At 40.7% G+C, this 20,200-nt stretch overlaps 1 protein-coding gene across 8 annotated transcripts in view; it reads left to right on the top strand.

Moving 5' to 3' along the window:
- The window catches only part of RALGAPA2 (Ral GTPase activating protein catalytic subunit alpha 2), a 1,036,168-nt gene that overhangs the window by 742,675 nt on the left and 273,293 nt on the right, over nucleotides 1–20,200 (top strand). The window lies entirely within an intron of this gene.

The following is a 20,200-nucleotide window of genomic DNA, read 5'->3' as shown; positions in this document are numbered from 1 at the left end:
TTTGAACTATATATCCTGCTAGAGACATAACTGGGGACTGCAAAGCCCGGGCAGTGCTTCTTTAGCTTCCAGCTGGCTTAGGGCTCTCTCTGACCAGGGGGCATTCCCCTAACACTATTCCTGTCATGTGTGACTAAAGTATTCTGTTAGCATGATATTTCTGTGTAGCATTCTGTAATAATTTGGCTTGTTCAGTTTTCTTGATAGTAGAGGGGATAATTGTGAAGGGGAGGGGAGACAGGGGTTTTGTTGGTCCTTGCTCTGTATATTTGTATTTATAAAATGACAATTGTACAGAATATTGTTTCTTTTTATACTTTAATAAAATGCGTTCAATCTAAAATCATAACTGAGGCTTGTTTGGATGGGATCAGATGGTTTGCGGGGACCGAGCTCGCGGAGACAGGATGGAAATGTTGGTGTTTTTTTTATTTTTTTATTTCAGTCTTAGTAGCTTGCTGGTCCACAAAATAATTATTTTATTTCTGCTGGTCCATGGATGTAAAAAGGTTGAAGAACACTGCTGTAAGTGATCGTTATCTTGCTCAGAGATAGTAGGATGAGATATATCTTTAAGAAACCGGTTGCAATCACTATTTATGTGATTCTGTGATATATATAAATCATTATAGAAATTGTGAAAGTAATGTAATGTTTCCTTATCTTCAATAATTAACTTATTTGAAGTGGATTTAATAGCCAAAATAATGGTTTTCTTAAAGCAAACTAAAATGCCATAATGGTTTCCTAGGCTTCTCAATGAAATTGTCTAATTTCAATAATATGTGCATGGTCTGAAACAGTTATGGATGCAATAGCTGAGTAATAGAATGCATAAGACATCTGGATACTAAGAAAAAAATTTTCCTTGAATATCATGGATGTGGTGATAAGAAAAAAGTATAAGTTTATATACTCTTTGTGCAGTATTCTCCATGGATCTACTAATTGGAGGTAAGATATCATGCAATGTATGCCAAGCTTCGCCTTTATTGTATGTCACTATGGATTTCCGGTCTATATCGGGATCTAATATTAGATTGAAGTCTCCACCAACAACACATGGAATGTTTCCTTCTTCTGCAATTAAATCAGCTAGGGGTTTTTTTTTCCCAAAAAGACTGGGTAGTCTATGGGCCTTTTCTATGAAACTGCACTAGCAGTTTCTAGCGTGGGGGGCCTATGAGCATCGGGAGCAGCGCGGGCCATTCAGCGCAGTTTCATAGAAGAGGGGGTATGTTTGGAGCATACAGCTTGACATTTTACTATCTTTAATGCTGATATTAACTTTGACCCAGTGTTCTGTAATGTCAGTTGCGGAAGAATTAATTTTTTTATCTGGATTTTTCTTATTAGAATAGTTACACCTTTTTTCTTGACTTTGTAGGAGAAAATAAAGGCAGATAAGCCCATTTGCATGATAATTTAGGTGCCTCAATAAGTGACAAGTGGGTTTCTTAAAGTAGAACTACATTAGGTTTACTCGTACTTGGAAACATAAGAAAGTATTTTTTGTTTCTTAATGAGGTTATGCATGCCCTTGACATTCAGTGATATGCATTTAACTGACATTAATAGAGATGTTATTTAAGAATGCAGCAAAAAAGTCCATTAATTCCACATATGAGGTACATCCATCCTTAATTGTGTATCTCTGCATCATTAAGATCATGCACTAAGAAGGAAAAAGTTTGGATCAGTAAGATCACAGAAAGCAGTTCCTGAAAGCATCGACAATATGAAATTATATATGTATTAGGAACAATAACATTATAAGCTATATAATAAATGTGTTGTTATAACATCCAAATGCATCTATAGTAGCACAATAAATACACTTCAATTGAACTTACATCTATTCTTAAAGCAAATTATGTATTAGTTCCATAATATAGCAATGCAAATTGAAATAAAGATGGATCCGATCAAATACATCTCATTTTGTTACAGGAAGGTAATCCTTAAGCTTCATCTGCGCCCCTAGAAGACTGTTGGGTTTTTTAAATATTGGTGACTAAAGACTACGGATACCCCAAAGCATATAAAAATTACCGTATATTTTGGATCATAAGACGTACTTTTTCTTCCCCAAAAAGGGGGTGGAAAAGTGGGTGCATCTTATGGAGCGAATATACCTTCCCCCCGCCCCCCCCCCCCCGGTACCTTTTTAAAGTTGCAGTGCTCTTCTGCTGGATGGCTGTCTTTGGAAGCAGACGGCATGATGCAGGAGTGCGACCTTTGTGCTTCCTGCCTGGTCCCACACCGCTCAGTGATTGGCTGTGGTAAGCAAATTAATGGAAACGCTTTTAAAACAGAGAATGTTGAAGTTTCTGTAATCTGGTGAATTACAGGACCAGCGTCAATATGGATTCACTAGAGGTAGGTCTTGTCAGACAAATCTGATTAATTTCTTTGACTGGGTGACCAGAGAATTGGATAGAGGGAGTGCGCTAGATGTGGTGTATTTAGATTTTAGCAAAGTCTTTGACAGGGTTCCACACAGGCGTCCAATAAATAAACTGAGTGCCCTCAGGATGGGCCCCAAAGTGACGAGCTGGGTCATGAACTGGTTGAGTGGAAGGCAATAGAGGATAGTGGTTAATGGAGCTCACTCTGAGGAAAGGGATGTTACCAGTGGTGTGCCTCAAGGTTCTGTTCTTGGACCTGTTTTTTTTAAACATTTTTTTAAGCGATATTGCTGAGGAGCTGTCGGGTAAGATTTACCTTTTTTGCAGATGATATCAAAATTTGCAATAGAATATACACTCTGGATGGTGTGAATAATATCAAGAAAGACCTAGCAAAGCTTGAAGAATGTCTGAAATTTAGCATCTAAGATTTAATGCTAAGAAATGCAAGGTCATGCATTTGGGCTGTAGGGTACTGTACAGTTTAGGGGGTGAAGAACTTATGTGCACGACAGAAGAGCGGGTGTGATTGTATGTGATGATCTTAAGGTGGCCAAACAGGTTGAAAGCTAGAAGGACGCTTGGTTGCATAGGGAGAGGTACGGCCAGTAGGAAAAAGGAGGTATTGATGCCTCTGTGTAAGACTGATGAGTCCTCTGGAGGCTGCACCTTCAAAAAGATATAAAAAAGATGGAGTCGGTCCAGAGGAAGGCTACTAAAACGGTGTGTGGTCTTCATGATAAGGCGTATGGGGACAGACTTTAAGATCTCAATCTGTATACTTTGGAGGAAAGGCAGGAGAGGGAGATATGATAGAGATGTTTAAATACCTATGTGGTTTAAATGTGCATGAGTCAAGTCTATTTCATTTGAAAGGAAGCTCTGGAATAATAATAATAATAATAATAGTTATATACAAAAGATTAGTAAAGTACAAGTTGAGAGAACTTAAGGGATGGGAGAACAAGAGGGGGATAGGGCAAGAGAACCGTTATAGAGGGGAAAGAGAGGAACGGGTCAGCTGTCTAGGTACTTCAGGAACAGGTGAGTTTTGAGGCGCTTCCTGAACCCCTCGTAAGTGGTGGGCGAGAGGAGGAATTCTAGATCTTTACCCCATAAAGCTGCTTGATGTGAGAGAAGGTGTCCATAGTGTTTTTTTAGTTTGCAACCTCTAACCGGGGGAGAAACGAAGTGCAAGTGGGAGCTTCTCTTGTGTCTGTTGGCTGAGAAGGAGAAGAGGTCAGTTATGTATTTAGGGGCTAGACCGTAAAGAACTTTAAAGCAAAGGCAGGCAAACTTAAACTTTACACGAGCCTCCAACGGCAGCCAGTGTAGCTGTTTGTAGTATGGCGTCACGTGATTGAATTTCTGTAGACTGAAGATAAGTCTGACCGCAGTGTTTTGCATTAATTGTAAGCGTCTCATATTCTTTTGGGGGATTGCTAAATAAGTGATGTTACAGTAGTCAAGTTGAATAAGAGGGCATAGGATGAAGTTAAGAGGTGATATGCTCCGGAGTAATCTAAGGAAATACTTTTTTACAGAAAGGGTGGTAGATACAAAGAAAAGTCTCTCAGAGGAGGTGGTGGAGACAGAGACTTTGTGAATTCAAGAAAACATGGAATAGGTATGTGGGATCACTTAGAGAGAGGAAGAGATAATGGTTACTGCAGATGGGCAGACTGGATGGCCATTTGTCCTTTATCTGCCATCATGTTTCTAAGAAGAGAAGGGCCCATTCTACGAAGTGTGATATATTCTAAGAAAGCACTATGGCCTTTGTACACCATGGCTCTGAAAAATGTGTTAAATTGGAACTAGACCTGTTTGAATTAGTCCCGACCTAAACCAGTATCAAAAAAGCATTTATGTAGATATATCGCCATTATTTGCTTTGTTGGAAACAGACCCTTTGGACTTCTACATAGCTGGTCACATTGATTTAAGTAGCACTCTTTTGTACCTGACCTGTAAAATTGTCAAAGAAGACGGTTCAGACATTGATACGACAGCCAAAGAAACATTAGTAAACTATTTTTAGCCAATTGGATGTCACCCTGGGAGACCAACTGATTAGACAGAGCAACAACTGCTACCCCCTACAGAGCTCTCAGAGCTGTTCTTCAATTATGGCGAAGGAGCCCTCAAATCACAGTTTACAAGTTGTTTGTTTTATAGAAATACAACCAGACTTCATGAGGTGAGAGAGATAGGAGCTCGCAAAATCGGTTTTACCTAAAGAGCCCACTTTATAACATCTAGTCACAAGATGGAGCTGTTGGGACATTTACACAATGATTTATTTTTTCAAGAAAAAGCTGCTGATAATGGTGTGGATCTCAAAATTAAATTGACTCATAACAAAAACTCCTATTTACTGAGCAGTGATGCTGACCAAAATTATAAACTCCTATCCTAAATGCAGCTCTCTTTGTAAAGAGAGTTAAAGTTCCTCCAGATTGTGTTTGGGACATATTGAAGCTCTACTGAAAGCTAACACCATGTATGCGATAGACCATGTGGGGTTGAAGGTGTGTAGCATACCAACCGGTGCACATGTGACAGCAGGAAAATCTCTTTTTAGGACCAAAGCTCATCATGCTAGGTTTTGTGGATAACGATGCTTTAACAGTAATTATGCTAAAAACCCTTTCAATTTAATTATTACGATATTAATGTTGCAGCTATGTATGTGGATGGTAAACAAGTTCCTGGTAAACCTCAAACGGAATTTGTGAGAGAATATATGCAACTTGTACAAGCAACAGGTAAACATCTAATAGACAACATGTTGCTGATTTGTCAGAAGTTTCACTTTGTTGTCCTTTGACTTATCGCCTGACCAAGAGTGCATAGACCACTACTCGCTGATCAAAATTGGTAACCTGCAGGCCGAAATACGTTATGCCAAAAAATTTTGTCCATGTTGTAGGCAAGACCTTAATGCAAAATTGGAAGAAGTGAAGATTCTCAATCTGATTCTGGTAGTAATGACCCCATTGATGTAGCTGAAAACCTCAATACCAGCTTTATACCTCTTAGCAATTCCTTTTAAAAATTTGATGGGTTAGCAGGTAAAATTCTTTGACTTATGCCAAGTGCAAATTCAGTAAAGCTCAAGGGGCCATTGCTAATCAAATTGCAGCTGTTAGTGTCTTAAATCCTGTTGATGTTGATGAAGAACAACACAAACAAAAAATCCAACAGAACTGCAGTGATATGTCGAACAATGAATAAAAGAAAAAACTGCAGGAATAGTGTACAAGACGCCAGGTCATTTATGAACAAAATGAACATGAAACAGTTTGTATCCAAAAAGGTTGGAGAACCTGGCCCAACACAGTCCTTGTTTTGAAGAAATACTCCTTCCTCTCTCCTCCTTACCCAGCCTTCTCAGTTTTCACAACAACACTGTTTCCAATTGTTATCTATAAGGCTCCCCAGTATATAATACTGTTTTGGATCCCTGAGGAAGGAGTGTTTCTTCGAAACACAGACCGTGTTGGGTCTAGGTTTTTGGATACAAACTGTTTCATGTTCATTTTAATGTTTGTTCATTAAAGACGTGGATGTTGAAGAAGAACCAGCAAGTGATAAAAGTAAAAAATGTACTGACTATGATCTTTTGCTGAAGGAACTGAATCAAAGTTTGGAACTTTCAAATCATAAGGAAAAAGTACAAATTCTGACTCTGGCCTCAGATAGTTGGAGCATTGAGAAAACTGTGAAAAAAGTCACTGTCTCAGCCATAATGGTTAAAAGAGCCAGGAAGGGAAAAGTCATAGATTTTTACAAAGATGATAAAGTTTGTAGGAAATGTCCAAACAAAAATAATTGTTTCTGTGAGGATAAATGGTTAAAAGTAGCAAAGCAGAAAAGATTGTTATTGTGCAACCTGAAGGAACTTTACACCGTTTATCGGAAAAAGTATGGACCTGAAATTGGGTTCTCAGAATTCTGTGAGCTTAGGCCAAAATGGTTTACTACAGTCAGTTCATCAGGAACTCATTCAGTCTGCATCTATACAACTCATCAAAATGTTAAACTTATGCTTTCTGCTATTTCACTTCCAAGTAACTACAAATTGCTTTTGAGCAAAACTGTTGTAGTAGTGTGAAATATGCATTGGGAGGATTCCTTTGGTGAAATATCTTACTGATTATTTTAAAGAAAGTGACTCTGATGATATTATTGCTTTTAAGCAATGGATTCAAACAGGAAAGGATACCTTAGAAACGTGGCAATTATCCATAGATGATTTTACTTCAGAATTATTGGCACAATTTATAAACTGACCAGCCACCATTTCATCTCCAAGCACCAAAGTACCTATTTGAAGGAAATGAAAGAAAATCTAAAGGAGGGTCATGTCATCATTTTGATAAGAACATAAGAATTGCCGCTGCTAGGTCAGATCAATGGTCCATCGTGCCCAGCAGCCGCTCACGCAGTGGCCCTCTGGTCAAAGGAGAGTGTAGCACAGTGGTTAAAGCTACAGCCTCAGCACCCTGAGGTTGTGGGTTCAAACCCACGCTGCTCCTTGTGACCTTGGGCAAGTCACTTAATCCCCCCATTGCCCCAGGTATGTTAGATAGATTGTGAGCCCGCCGGGACAGAGAAGGAAAACTGCTTGAGTACCTGAATAAATGCATGTAAACCGTTCTGAGCTCCCCTGGAAGAACGGTATAGAAAATTGAATAAATAAATAAAGACCAGCGCCCTGAGACTAGCCCTACCTACGTATGCTCCAGTTCAGCAGGAACTTGTCTAACTTTGTCTTGAATCCCTGGAGGGTATTTTCCCCTATGACAGACTCTGGAAGAGCATTCCAGTTTTTTAACACTCTCTGGGTGAAGAAGAACTTCCTTACGTTCGTACAGAATCCATCCCCTTTCAATTTTAGAGAGTGCTCTCTCGTTCTCCCTACCTTGGAGAGAGTGAACAACCTGTCCTTTTCCACCAAAGCTATTCCCTTCAGTACCTTGAATATTTCAATCATGTCCCCTCTCAATCTCCTCTGTTCGAAGGAGAAGAGGCCGAGTTTCTCTAATCTGTCGCTGTACGGCAACTCCTCCAGCCCCTTAACCATCTTAGTTGCTCTTCTCTGGACCCTTTCGAGTAGTATCGTGTCCTTCTTCATGTACGGCGACCAGTGCTGGACGCAGTACTCCAGGTGAGGGCGCACCATGGCCCGGTACAGAGGCATGATAACCTTCTCTGATCTGTTCGTGATCCTCTTCTTTATCATTCCTAGCATTCTGTTTGCTCTTTTCGCCGCTGCACATTGCGCGAACGGCTTCATCGACTTGTCGATCAGAACTTTGCTGAGAATTATTCCTGTATTGTTCAGGGGACAGTGCAGGGCCATCTTGTCCCAATAAATTTTTGAAACTACTGTTCCAGTTATGGCCTTAATCAAAGTATATATCAGGAGCAATGAGGAGTCAAAGCAGGCCTTAAATTTCTTATTGTAAATTTTCACATAGTTTGCTGGCCTCATAAGAAGAGGCAACTTGGGGGGTCACGTGATGTTCTAGCTGGATGCCCAGCAGTAAAGCTCCGGGAGCCGCTTTGCTAACTTTGCGAATTCCCCTGGTCTTCCTTCTCAGATTAGCACCATACAGACATTTTCTGTATTCTTAAGACCAAGGGTATCAGCCCATTACACCAGCTGTTAATCTTTGGCGGGTTATGCTGCATAGAGGATCGTGTGATTCTCAATAGACTGCAGGCTGTCCCGCTTCCAAAATGGCGATGGAGAGAACGTCTGACAAAGTAACATCCTCTCCTCCAACTCATACAGTACACCTTAGCGAAGCAGCATTGATGGAACTGAAGAAACACCTCAAAGTAATCATGGACGATAAACTTGCTGGGCTACACCATTATTAAAGAAGTCAAAGATAGCGTGGGAGCTTTTAACAACTGGGTGCTTCAACTTGTGGACCAGATCGTTCAACAAGAAGTGGCGACTGACACTGTCGCTAATTGAATGCAGGCCCTGGAATCCACGGCTCAACAACTAACAGACTGAGTGGAGGATCAAGAAAATAAGGCGAGGAGGAATAATCCCCAGGCAGTGGACCTATCTGAGTCCATCAAATTGGGAGACCTGCTCACATGGCTTGAGGACTGGTTACCAAAAGCGCTTAATATGGGCACGGGATCTTCGCCAGTGTGCCTAGAAAGAGTGCACAAACTAGAACAGCACAAAGAGCACAATTCCAGACCACACACAGTGATTATGTGATTCCTCAACTATGCGGATAAGGAGCAGATCCTCTGACAATACCAGGACCATAGACACCTGAGCTACAAGAATCACACTCTGCTACTTTTTCAAGACTTCTCGTTGGCAGTAATGGCGCACCAGAGGACTATGGCTCCTCATTGCTCCGCTTGTTATAAGCAAGGACTTTGGATAAGTCTGCAGTATCCAGCTCATGTGCACCTTCTTTATCATGGGAAAACACTCTTTTTTGACAAACTTCTGGAGCTGGAGTCTTTCCTGCAGCAGTTACCCCCGGAGGACACTCTTAGTCTAAGGGGGTGGAGCATGTGCTCAGAAAAGTGTTGGATTTCTGCAACTCCCAGATTGTGGGTTGAGATTGAACACCTAGCATATGGAATCCTACAGTGGCTAACAGAAAGAAGATGATCGAAGGTATAAACCTAATCTTCCAATAGAATTGAAACTTAGTGCATCCATTTGTCAAGCCTACATTTAGGCAACACTTTTTTAGATTTGCCCCCTAGCCTTTGAGCCTTAAAAATGCAGCCCTCCTCTTTTTTTTTTTTTTTTTTTAACTGGGAGGGAATACTACATATTCAGCAGATATAAAATTTAAATAAAGGGTAGAGGAAAAAAATCTTAAAAACCAAGGAGAACAAAGAAAACAATTGAATATAAAATCATAAAACATAAATTAACATAAGCCATGCAACATCAATCTCAAAACACAAAAGTCAATGCTTAAAAATCATTAAGAGATCCTTTTACTAAAGCTTAGCTTTTTAGCTAAATGCTACTTGTCCTATTTTATATGTCACATTACATTTAGCGCAGAGAAAGTGAATTCAAAAGGGCCTGGGATAGGCATGTGGGATATCTCGAAGAGAGAAAGAGATAATGGTTACTGCAGATGGGCAGACTAGATGGGCCATTTGGCCTTTATTTGCCATCATGTTTCTATGTTTAAGCTTTAGTAAGATTACCCTTAATTACTTTATGATATTTTTAGCTTTTTGAGGAGTTTTATAGCGATGGCATTATAAATGATGTTTTCAGCAGGCATACACTTTTTAATGAGAGCTGTGCCCATTTTATTCGGTATTCAATTTGGTTGATTGCTGTGTGTTGGAAAAGCTGCTTCTAAGGTAAAAACTCTGGTTTTGGAAAAGCTGCTTCTAAGGTAAAAACTCTGGTTTTTATCTTCCTTTGAATTATTTTTAGTTTTACTTTCACTTTGTTTTTCAGTGGCTTTTTGCTTAAAACCCAGTTTTCTGAACATTTTTTAAGTTTAATGATGTTACAAGCATATAGCTGTGAGTAAAGTGTCTGATTTTAAGTTTTGTGACTTCCGGTTTGGACTCAAACAGAATGGCTGTGTGAGCTGTGAGCTCCCACTTCCTATTTGTATACTTGTACCAAGACTGCTTATACTGCATTCTCTCTTTTCTTTTCTGAACGACCCTACACGTTCCTTTTTCTATCCTGCACATTATGACTACTAAGAAATCTAAACCGGAGGCTCTCCCTGCCAATAAACATCTCAAATCGGCACCTCCTTCTCCAGAAAAAGCTGGCACTACTGCAGACCACGAGGACGAGAGAGACCCGATCTTGGCAGAGCTGCAGAACATCAAATCTATGATGAAATCTCATATCGACATATCTAAAGATATGCGCATTGAATTGGAACCTATTCACTCTCAGCTGACCGCCTCTCAACAACACTTTGATCAGCTTTCCACTAGAGTCGCGGCTGTGGAAAAGGATATTCCGGCGCTTCACGCCAATTCCGCAGCCATCTTGAAATTAACGGCGGACCTGGAGGACATGGCTAACCGTAGCCGTAGATCTAACTTACGGATCCTCGGAATGCTGGAAGGGACGGAGGGTAATGACATGCTCTCTTTCATGGCTGCTTGGCTCCCTAAATTTCTTGATCTAGACTTCTCTCCTGTCCTTGAATTGGAGCGCACACATCGCTCCCCTTCCACTCTGCTCCAAGGGAACAAACACCCTCGCCCGATAGTGGTTAAAGTACTCCGATTACAACAAGCTTTGCAGATCCTGACTACCGCTAAAGGGAAGACGTCTATGTTACACTAGGGCCGCAAGATTGTTATTGTACCTGATTTGGCCCCTGCAACGGCGGCGAGATGTAAGGCTTTTCTAGCCATGCGCCAGGACCTGAAAGATCTTGGCGCGCAATACGGCCTTTACTATCCAGCGAGACTTCGGGTCACTTACCGGAACAAGACCGACAACTACTCGGATCCTGATATCCTTCGGGCCTGGATTCATCAGACGAAGATGGGATAATTCACTCAAGTCTGTCTCCGGTGACCTCCTTCCTGCTGGCTCTGACGAGGCAACCCTCTCCAGTCTGAATATTACCGCCTGCCGTCATCTTGTCTTCTCTCTCCTGCTGCAACGCCATTACTGAGGCTTATGGGACACTACATTCCTTGTCCTACAGCGCTCTCCTATAATCTTCATTTACTGTTCTGTTGTGCTTCTGGTTCCCCCCTTATACCTTTTACTCCATGGTCCCAGTTCTTGATTTGTTATACCTCCTCTCCCCCCTTATCTAATATAATAAAATGGTAAGCCGCACATGCGCACTCCCATTGCGTGCGTCCGTTTTCCGTGAGCTGTAGTGACCCATAGGAAGTGCGCATGCGCGGCTTACGGTCTGGCCTGCTCCCTGCTGTATTGCATTTTTTAGTTGAAAGATGCAGCAGTGGCTACTCTCCCGATCCCCGCCTGTGTCGGACTTCCGTGTTTCAACTAAAAAAAAATACGGCAAGGCGAGCAGGCCAGACCAGACCGGCAAAAGTGAGAGGTGGAAGCCTAATAGCCCCGGCGGCTGTCGGCCACTGCAGCTGTAGACCGCGGTGGCTGTCAGCGGCTGCAGACCGTGGCGGCTGTCAGCAGCTGCAGGCCGCCGCCGCTAAGCATGGAGCCACCACAAGCGACAGCGAGGAGGGAGTGGGAGCAGGCCGCAGAGGCTGTTGGTGCCTGCAGGCCGCGGCGGCTTTAGGCAGATGTCAGTGGAGGGCAGACAAAAAATAAAGGAGGTAAGGGTTGCTGCTGGACAGGAGAAGAGGTGCTGATGGATGGGGTGGGCAGAAAAGAGGTACTGCTGGACATGGGAAAAGGTGCTGATGGACGGGGGGGGCAAAAAAAGGAAGGGAGGCCTACTGCTGGACAGGGTGAGCAAAAAATAGGTGCTAATGGACAGGGAAGAGGTGCTGATGGACAGGGGGACAGAAAAAGGAAGGGAGGCCCACTGCTGGACAGGGGGAGCAAAAAATAGGTGCTGATGGACAGGGGAAGAGGTGCTGATGAACAGGGGGGCAGAAAAAGGAAGGGAAGCCTACTGCTGGACAGGGGGAACAGAAAAGAGGTTCTGCTGGACAGGGGAAGAGGTGCTGAGGGACAGGGGTCAGAAAAAGGAAGGGAGGCCTACTGCTACGGAGGGGGGGCAGAAAAAGGAAGAGAGGCCTCCTGCTGGACAGGGGGAGCAGGAAAGAGGTGCTGCTGGACAAGGGGGGAATTAAAACAAAGGGAGAAGGGCTGCTGCTGGATAAGGGAACCAGTGAAGGGGTGGTGGTGGACACAGGGGAAGAAAAAGGAAGGGAGAATGGACAGAGGGAGCAGGCAAGGGGTGCTGGTGGACAACCGAGGAAAAAGAAAGACAGAAAGAAAGAAATACATAAACAGGCTAAGGAGAGAGAGAGAAAGAAATAAATATAGACACACACACATATTCTAGCACCCGTTAATGTAACGGGCTTAAAGACTAGTGTATACTATTTTGTTACTTGTCTTTCTTGACATGTCCAATAATAATGGCCTTTGTGTGTTCCTATGTTTTGCCTGCTAGATCTTATGGATTTTACTTTTGGAAGTTTTCCTCCTTTTCTTTTTGCCTTCCCTTTTTCTCCCCTTTCCTGTCGCCTTTCATTTGAGTCCGCTGATATCTTTCACATCTACTTTTCTTTCTCTTTTTCCCCGCTTGTCTCTCTCGATTACCTATCTTTTTCCCTCTAGTCTTCTGCTCTTCTCGTCTTCTCTGGTGACTCTCCACTTTTAGCCTGTTTTTTTTTTGTGCTGTAAAATGTATGACTCACCTCCTTTTCATCCTGTCATTATTTCATTATGATTTCTTCTCACCACATGATTTCTCTTATTTCTTACTTATTTCATTGTTTGTCGATGGCTGTATCTGAAAACTATGAAATTAATTCCCCTTTCTTTATAGGCTTTTATAGATTTGCATTACCATTTATACTACTAGCTTATCTTTTTCCTGTTATACATTATACTGTCATGTTTTCTGGATGACTTGCTCGATGCTTCATAAATTTTGCTGTATTGATTGTACCCCTTTCCTTTTTGTTTCTGATTGTGGTCTACTCATGCTGCACTTTGTTCTACTTTAAACTAATTTTACCTTTGTCATGTTCAGGGATATACCTCTAATTTGCAGTTGTTTTTATACTTATCTTTTTAACTATTTGGGCCTTCTATCATTATTTTTATATGGCCCTCTCTGCTCATCAATTGTTTTATCTCAATACTTATTTATTAAGCTGTTTTTTATCTAGCTGGATTTCGATACTATGAATTGTATTTCCCTTTTGGTACTTTGGTTCTTTATCTTCTTATATATCGTCGCCCATATTTATTTCCCTAATTTTTCCCCTCCCATTATTGGTTCTGTAGTTTTACATCATTGATTATATTTCTAATTAATTCCTTTTGTATGCTATGATACCATGTCTTCTTTATGAATTGATCTCTGCTTCATGAATTGTAATATATTAATTGTACCCATATTCTTCTCTATTCATTAATTGCTGTTTACTGTTGCTGCACCTTATTATACTTTATATGCACTTTACATTTCTCATGTTTTGGGTTGTACTTCTGACTTATAGCTGCTCTTGTATCTATCTCATTGATTTTATAGGGGTTTTCTTTTTCTTTTCTAGAGTCCATGCTTCTCATCAATTAATTTACTTTAATCATTATCTTTTTTACTATGTTGTTATTTCTCTGGATGGACTTAGATGACATGAATTGAATTTCCCTTTTATATTTTGTATATTTATTATTTTTTTTTATATCTTTATTCCTTGCTTATCTATTTATTTAGTCCCCTTCCTTTATATGATGTTATAGAATTATAGAACTGTTTATATTACTATTTATTTTCTATTGGTATTCTCCTGACGTGTATTTGTGATGAATTGATTGCTGTTCCATGAATTTTCGCTGTGTCCTTATTTCTTTCTCTTCTCAGTTATTGTTTACTAATACTGTGCCTCAGTAGTTCTTGAACGCATCTTCCCTCTTATTTGCTTAGGGTTGCTCTTCGTCTATGTAACTGCCTCAAAGATAATTTTTGTACTTTACTTTATTATGTACACTTTATTGTGCTCCCCCTGGTTACTGAAGTTGCATTATTTGTCTCCTTTTTTATTGCTTACTCTCTTTGCTACTTGAATTCCTTTGTCTAGACACCATAACCTCTCCTCTTGATTCATCTGACCTCACTCTATTTTACTTTGTGCTAATTGATGTATTTTTCTGACTTTTGTACCCAGGATATATTCCCGCCCCATGTTTTGCATTCTCTTTTTGTATTATGTTGGTCTTGTACCAATTTCCACTATCAGCTTTGTAGTTTTTATGATTTTATGTTGATATGGTATATATTATGCCTTACATGTTTACTGCTACGTAAGATCCATCCACTTATTGCTCTGTCTATGGCCCCTACTTTCAATTTGATGGCTGTGTCTTGCTCTTACATCTGGGGAGGCATACTACTCCTAAGATAGTTAATGTTTGTATTCGCTTTGCTCATATAGTTACTTAGTGGTGGGCTTATATGGCCCTGTTGCCACATGTTTGACCAAATGGTGTTTTCTCCTCTCTCTCCCTCCTCCTGGAGAGGGTTCTCTAATCCTTTTCTCATCTGTGACCTTGTTCTTTCTTATCTGCTTGACATGTTCTCACTCAGGGCAGGCATCTTTCTTCCTGGTTCATATCCTTTTAATGTCTCATCATTTTATTATGACGTCCCTTAAATTTGCCTCCTGGAATGTCAACTGAATTAATCAACCGCTTAAATGCAAGAAAATTATGGACTATCTTAGGTTGAAAGATTATGATATCCTTCTATTGCAGGAGACCTATCTTAGTTCCAGAGATTGCTCCCAGCTTAAAGTGCCTGGTTATACCGCTCATCTATTCTCGCCAGTGTATAGCAAGAAGAGAGGAGTGTCCATTTTGTTCAAAACCTCTTTACAGGTTAAAATTTTGCACCAATCCTCTGATTTGGAGGGCAGATGGATGGCCGTCTCTGTTGAAATAAGGGATATGCTGTTCTCAGTTATCAACATTTATGCCCCGAATATCGATATACCCTCTTTTATGTCTTCGTTGCGTGACACACTTTTGAATTTCTCTGACCACCCTCTGGTAATTGGAGGCGACTTCAATCTTCCACTTGATGTTCTTAAGGATAGACAATCTCTTTCTCATTTCCGTATTTCTAAAATGTGGACCGAACTTCATCATGTCATTCAAGATTTGGGCCTTTGTGATCCATGGAGACTACTTCACCCTGAGGAACGCTCCTTTACGTTTTACTCTGCCCCACATCAATCCTACTCTAGAATTGATTTTTTTCTTCTCTCCAAATCTCTGCTTCCTCTTGCTCGTGCCTCCCTGATTCATCCTATCATTCTATCGGATCATGCTCCCATTGGTCTACACATCGAACTGCAACACGTCCGTCCTAGACGAGTCTCGCGGTTCAATATATCCCTTTTTGCGGACTCCATATTTCAGGAGAAAATTTGCAGTTTTATCTCTGACTTCTACCAATGTTCCTTCTCTCTCTTCCTATACCACAGTATGGGAAGCCTTTAAAGCGTGTCTCAGGGGTGAGGTCATAAGTTTTATAGCATGGAAGCAGAAATCTGACTCCTCTAAACTGGAAACTTTGGAAAAAGAAATTTCCGTTTTGGAACAGCAACAGATTAAAGATAATCTAGCCCAGGTACCCCCAATCTTGATCAAGAAAAAGGTTGAATATAATTTGCTATCTCGACTCAAAGCCCAACAGGATTTCTTGGTCTCCAAATCGGGTACATATGTCTCCGCCAATAAATCTGGAAGTTTCCTAGCTCGCTATTTGGCTAACCGTCAACAGCGCTCCAGAGTTGCGGCCATACTGAGAGAGGATGGTACACCTGCTACTGATGATGCTTCCATATCTCATCTTTTCATGACATTTTATGAGAATCTGTACTCCTCTTCCATGGCCTCTTCACCTGTATCTAATGCTCACTTCTTACATGACCTTTCTCACCCTTCCCTGTCACAATCTCAGGCCTCCAGTCTCAGTGCCCCTATTTCTGAGGATGAAATTGGGGACGCCATTAAATCCTTATCCTCTCACAAATCGCCGGGCCCGGATGGTTATCCGATCGAATTTTACAAGACTTTTTCTGCTGACCTTGTACCTTTGCTGAAACAATTATATGACAATCTCTTTTCCTTTCCGGATGACCAAGGCTGCTTCGTGGAGGCTCATATTATAGTATTACCCAAGGCAGGAAGGGATGAAACCAAAGTGGCTAATCATAGACCGATCTCATTGCTTAACACTGATTGCAAGATCTTGGCTAAAATTCTGGCTTCCCGGCTAGATAAGGTTCTTGGCCTTCTCATCCATCCTGATCAAGTGGGATTTATGAGAAACCGCTTTATTGGAGATAATGCTCGTACATTTAATGCGGTACTGGATGTTGCCCATACTTCCTCCGACCCCCTGATAGCGATTTCCTTAGATGCTGAGAAGGCCTTTGATATGGTTGAGTGGAACCATCTATTTGATACCCTCTCCTGGTTTGGGTATGGCTCTGACTTCGTGAAGTGGATCCAACTGTTGTACGCTAGACCCTTCTCTAGATTACGAATTAATGACTCTCTTTCTACTCCTGTTCACCTTCACAGAGGCACCTGCCAAGGTTGCCCCTTGTCTCCTTTCTTGTTTAATTTAGCACTTGAGCCCTTGTTGTTGGCTATACGTCAGCATCCACATATTTTGGGTATACCTATAGGTTCCTTACAAGTTAAGACGTTAGCTTATGCTGACGACTTACTTGTGTTCCTTTCCAAACCGGCCTCCTCTATTCCCGCTCTTCTTCAGCTTGTCTACGAATTTTCCATTTGTTCGGGCTACCGTATAAACTGGGATAAATCCGAAATTATGCCTCTCAACGATGTCACTTCTCTATCTGATTGTGGCTCCTCTGTCTCTTTTCGATGGGCCAGTTCTTCACTGAAATATCTTGGTACCCTTTTTCATCAGGACACCAATACTATGATGTCTCTCAATTTATCTGCTATAATTGCTAAAGTAGACACTCTGTTAAAGAGATGGTCCCCCCCTCTCTCTATCTTGGTGGGGACGCATGGAAGCAATTAAAATGACAATTTCCTCAATCGTCAATTATTATCTCTCCATGCTGCCTAGGCTCGTGCCGAAGGACTTTTATAAATCTATAGAGAGCAAACTATCAGAATACATATGGTGTAAAAAAACTCCCACGCATATCTTTGAATATTCTCAAATCATCCAAGGAAGATGGGGGAATGGGATTCCCTGACTTCTTCCTCTATCATATTGTGGCCTTACTGCGATACAGCTCTTTCCGGATTCAAGACCTGACTTCGATCGGTTGCCCCGCTGCCTGGTTCCATATTGAACAACATATGGTACACCCTATTCCATTATCTTGCTTGCTCTATCTTTCTCCTTCCTCCCTGCCTTCTAAATCCGTCACTGCATGTGCTACCCTGCATGCGATCCAACATTTTGACCCTATCTCTCGAACGGATCGACGGCTTACCATGTCTTCCCCTCTATGGTATAACTCCTCCTTCCAAATAGATAATCAGCCTATTCATTGGCATAATTGGATAGACAAGGGGGTTTGGACTTTAAATCAGGTGATAGAAAATGGGGTCCTTTTATCTTTCTCTCAGTTTATCGATAAATTCACCCTTCCACCATCGGAATGTTTTCATTGGATCCAACTCTCTCATTGCTTGACAAAATGTTCTCCTTCTATTTTCACCTATTCTCCGACGTCTGCTTTTCTAACGTCTTCTCGATTGGGTTTGGTACTTGGTCACTCCACGTCCCTCTTCTATAAAGAGCTCCGCTCTCATTTATACCCCAGATCCAACAAATCTACTGACATTTGGTCGGATTATATGACATGGCGGGGCTCTGATCAGGATTGGGACCTTTACTTTAGTAAGATTGTCCGACCTACTGCTTCATCTAGCTTGTCTCAATCTCTGTACTTTTTATCCTATAAAGTATTCTGGACCCCCAATAAAATGTTTTGGGCTGGACTCAGAGATTCTAATCTCTGCTGGCATTGCTCGTTAGAGTTGGGTGATCATCATATGATCTTTGCCTGCCCTCTCCTTGCCTCGTTTTGGACACAGATCTGGCGCATTATCCAACGCATTCTACCTATTACCTCTGAATTTTCTTTTGATATTCTTCTTTTCAGAGCTCTGGTAGTGACAGACCCTCTCACCTCTAGACAACAATCTCTTTTTAATATATTGATTGCCTTAATGATACAAATGATACTTCATAATTGGAAATCTGCAGATTTACTCAATTGTTGTTGTTTTTTGGTGGAACACTGTTCTAATGATCCATTTATATGAAACTAAAGCCGCAGAATTTTCCAATAGAGACTCTCTCATTTCTCAAATATGGGAACCTATACAGCATTTTTCCCCATAACCGTTGACATTCCTTGATGATATGACAATACTCTATTAGCCCTTTTATTTGGTCTGCCCATACTACAGGATTGTGATGCCCGCCCTGTTGTTTTCTCTTTTTTATTTTCTACTTTCTACTTTTGTCTGAATCTACTCCGACGGTAAATTGCTGTACTTGCTTTTGCTGGTCTACTTTTTCTCTCTTCTCTTCCTCTCTCCCTCTCCAGGATTCCTTTTAACAAGTGCTTGGACCGCCTGGTACACTCCCATGACTCAATATGCTGTATATTGTTTATCATTTTTTGTACTGTTGGATGGTCCTGTCCTGACTTCTTGTTATTTACCGTAATTTTCTTGTTCCTTTTTTTGCTCCTGTTTGACACTGTTAAAATTCAATAAACATATTTGAACTCTGATTTTAAGTTTTGTAAAAATGCTTTTTTTCAGTGTTAGTTTTATTTGTATTAATTTTTATAGTATTAGTTTCACTTGTATTATTTGGCTATTAGTTTTAAAATATCCTATTGCTACAAAGCTACAGTGTTGCCCTGGTGAGGAGTACTGTATATATTGTTTTTATGGTATTTAAAGATTCATTTCTGATAAGATTCTTTATGGTGCATTTCATATTTTTACTTTTAACATGGTTGGGTAGTTCTGCATTGTATTTTTTATTTTTTATGTCCTACATGCATGGTTACATTTTAAGTTGCATAACTGCTGACTCTGTTTGTAGATTTTATATGGGTTTTTCACATGTTTCCATGCATTCACTAGTAGTTTTATTTCATATGTACTATATATGCTGCTTTATTGGGGCAATTGGCAGCTCCATCATGATAACGCACCTGCCCATTCATCACATTTTATATGGAGTTTCATGGACAAACACAACACACCTGTGATTCCTCTGGCTCCCTACTCTCCCAACATGGCTCCCTGTGGCTTCTAGCTTTTCCTCAAGCTGAAAATGCCTCTGAAAGGGACCAGATTTCAGTTAAGAGAAGACATCATGCAGAATGCGACGGACCAGTTATGAGCAATCTCAAAAGAGGTGTTCCAGCGCTGCTTACGACAGTGGCAGAACCGTTGGAAGAAGTATGTGGCAGCCCAAGGGGACTTCTTTGAAGGAGATTAGTGTAAGATTGTTGTATCTGAATATGAGTATTTTTTATGAATAAAGGTCTGATACTTTTTGAACGGCCCTCATATAATTTTTTTTAATGATAATGGATGTCTTTTTTGAGATATTGTCTGGAGTGGATTGCCTGCCTGGTGATTTACTATTTGATCCTTTAAAAGATTATTTATTGGCAAAGGAGAGAATAAGACCTGTACTAGACAGCCCTTTTAATTTTGATTTTTATTATATATTTTCTGGAAGTACTAGAAATCTCAGAGGAATTATTATCTCCTTTATCTACCAGGAAAATCACAAGCTCAGCAGCAAGTTATTGCTCCTGATATGAATGTAACAGCATTACTTGAACTTTCCGATACAAAATTAGTTACGCCTGCTACATTAATTATTATTGACGGTGGCTATGGCCCCAGATAAAAATTAGCTTATGAAAAATTTATTTAAACATAGGCAGAAAGAATTTTTAGATTTAAAAGTACAAATGTACCCAGATTTAGCTAGGGATACCCAAAGACGACAGAAGGAATTTCTTTTATTAAAACCTGGGGTTCTTGCATTAGGGGCAACTTTTTTCCTACGCTACCCATGTAA

The sequence above is a fragment of the Geotrypetes seraphini genome, chromosome 3 (assembly GCF_902459505.1).
Source record: "Geotrypetes seraphini chromosome 3, aGeoSer1.1, whole genome shotgun sequence".
NCBI lineage: Eukaryota > Metazoa > Chordata > Amphibia > Gymnophiona > Dermophiidae > Geotrypetes > Geotrypetes seraphini.
This window is presented reverse-complemented; position numbering and strand designations above follow the sequence as displayed.